The sequence below is a fragment of the Perca flavescens genome, chromosome 5 (assembly GCF_004354835.1).
Source record: "Perca flavescens isolate YP-PL-M2 chromosome 5, PFLA_1.0, whole genome shotgun sequence".
Classification (NCBI taxonomy): domain Eukaryota; kingdom Metazoa; phylum Chordata; class Actinopteri; order Perciformes; family Percidae; genus Perca; species Perca flavescens.
This window is the reverse complement of record NC_041335.1, coordinates 4281918-4285008: the sequence shown is the minus strand read 5'-3', so window position 1 is coordinate 4285008 and position 3091 is coordinate 4281918.

Sequence of the window (3091 nt, the reverse complement as noted above, 5' to 3'; positions counted from 1 at the left end):
GAAAAGATCAACTGTCGGTGCAGTTATCAGGAAATGGAAGAAGCACCACACCACCGCCAACCTCCCTCGGTCTGGGCCTCCACACAAGATCTTGCCTCGTGGGGTGTCCCTGATCATGCGAACAGTGAGGAATCATCCCAAAACCACAAGGGGGGAACTGATGAATCAACTGAAGGCAGCTGGAACCACAGTTACAAAAAAAACGGTTGGTAACACACTACGTCAACTCGTCGTGTTTGGAGGGCAAAGAACACAGAGTACAACCCAAAGAACACCATCCCCACCGTCAAGCATGGTGGTGGCAACATCATGCTTTGGGGGTGCTTTTCAGCCAAGGGGACGGGATAACTCCATCGTATTGAGGGGAGGATGGACGGGGCCATGTATCGTGGAATTCTGGACCGACATCTCCTTCCCTCAGTGAGAGAGCTGAAGATGGGTCGAGGATGGGTGTTTCAGCACGACAATGACCCTAAGCACACCGCCAAAGCAACAAAAGAGTGGCTGAAGAAGAAGCACATCAAGGTTCTGGAGTGGCCTAGCCAGTCTCCAGACCTGAATCCGATTGAAAATCTTTGGAGGGAGCTTAAAATTCGAGTTGCCAGGCGACAACCTCGGAACCTGAATGATTTGGAGGCTGTCTGCAGGGAGGAGTGGGCCAACATCCCTGCCGAAATGTGCACAAACCTTGTCACCAACTATAAAAACCGTTTGACATCTGTGCTGGCCAATAATGGCTTTTCTACAAAATATTAACATGCTGTTTGTCCAGGGGGTCAAATACTTGTTTTTCCTCATCAGATGGTTATCAATTTTAATAAATTCATATGATGTGATTTTCTGGAATTTTCTTTGGGATTCTGTCTTTCCCTGTTAGAATGTACATATGATTAAAATTGTAGACTTTTGCATTCTTTGTAAGTGGGCAAACCTGCAAAATCAGCAAGGGGTCAAATACTTATTTCCCCCACTGTATACATATATACATATATATATATATATACATACATACATACATATACATATATACACACATATATACATATACACACATATATATATATATATATATATTCTGGCTTTCTGCTCTGAAGAAGTGGACACGGCGAGGCTACACACACAGAAGCAGATATTGGCAGCACACACATTGTTGCCTTTTGTGTACGGTCCCATCCCAACAATGTCAAAAACAGAAGCCATGAAGCGACAATCTCCACCACTTTACTGAACATGTGTAAAAACCTGGAACAGCTCCTTTGTTGGAGATTAACAATGTATTAAAACAGAATGAGTCCATTAAACCAAAGAAATAAAAATAAAAAGTGTTCCATCTCTGTGGGCCATTCTACTTCTGCCATGAAATAGCAACCAGGTGAGGGGACAGTTGGGCCCAATATGCTGCTATCCATAGCACTGGCCTTCATAATAAAAAACTTTCATTTTTGTTGTTGTATGGAGGATTGCTAACTGCAGTTTGGGAATTACCAACTTAGATCGGAATGTGTATTTGTAAGATGTACAGTACTGATCATGTCAAACACTTTAGGGTTAAAGGTGCAGTAGGTAAGACTTATAAAACCAACTTTCTGTCATAATTGCTGACATTGACCCTACGTTCCTACATGAACTACATGAAGCAGCTCATTTAAAAAATAAAAAAATTAATCCGGCTCCTCTGGCACCTACAGCCTTAGTGCGATTTGCAAAAATCCACCGCTCCCTGTTCAGATGCACCAATCTGGGCCAGGGGGAGGGGTTGTCTAACTGCGTGTCAATCACTGCTCATTCACACGCATTCATTCCCTTGTGGGGTGGGGGGAGCTTGGGAGACCATTATGGGCTTTAACGGAAAGGGGGGGGGAGGGACCGAGAAGTTGTCGATGTTCACATTTTTCGGCTAAGTCCTGGATCTTCCCAATCCTACCTACAGCACCTTTAACTTATAGGGGTGTTGAAATTAATCACTGCATCACGATGCAGACCTGGACGATTCTGCATTGATACAGCGACAGACCATAATCGATTATTTTTTACTGATGTTGCTTGTTAATTTAAGGTTGCCGCTTTTTTTTGTTGCCTTTTGTCTGTTGTCTCCTGTGTTCAGACTCCGTCACATTTAGAAGTGTCTATTTTAAGAGCAGATACAATAAAAAGGGGAGTTCCTAAGTATCTGACTGCTTGAATTTGTTGATGAAAACCATGTGTGGCGATATATAATGATATTGAGGAGGCGACGATATCCAATCAATTTGCCTCGTTGACGGAATAATCGTAATAAGATCGTGAGACCAGTGAAGATTCGCACCCCTTTGTAACTTAGCCAATCACCTTAGGGCTTTACCGCTTGATGCTAATGATGTCAATGGTTTGGCAGAGCGAGAGAGGCTGGAAATGGTGAATGGCAGCAAAAACACTGGGAAAACGCAATTAAATGCACGGGGGCAGATGGTAAAGTTGAATCCAGTCTGAATAAAACAGACACAACATAGAGATATAATAGAACATACCAAATATAAAACCAATCTATGTATAAATAGAAACAATCACAACAAAGAAAATTAAAAGTTACATTTGGGGAAGGGGGAGGAGGGGGGTGCAGCTGGGCTACAGTGAGTAACAGGGTTGAGAGCAGTACATTAAAACAAAAAGTACAATAAAATATTAACACACATTAATAGGTATATAGAGGATATCCTGTGTACAGGTAGAAATGAAGAGCTGACCAACGTGTTGTTCAACAGTGTGGATGCGTACAGTGTGCCGTAATGGAAATGTGTAACAAAGGTAGAGTAATTCACTAACTCTAACTGAAAAACACTGGTGCTCAGAAACATGATTCACAGACTCAACGAATACAAACACACACAACTCTCATACCCAAATGAAATGGAATGACCCAAGGCTGTAGTTGTGGGGCGCACACGCACACACACACACACACACACACACACACACACACACACACACACACACACACACACACACACCACTGCGAGTCTCCCCGAGCTTCTGGACTGCCACTGGGCCCTCGGGGTGCTGCCCTCCTCTCTGGTCTCCCTCTCAGGGCGAGCTGGTGTGGGTGCTCGGGGGG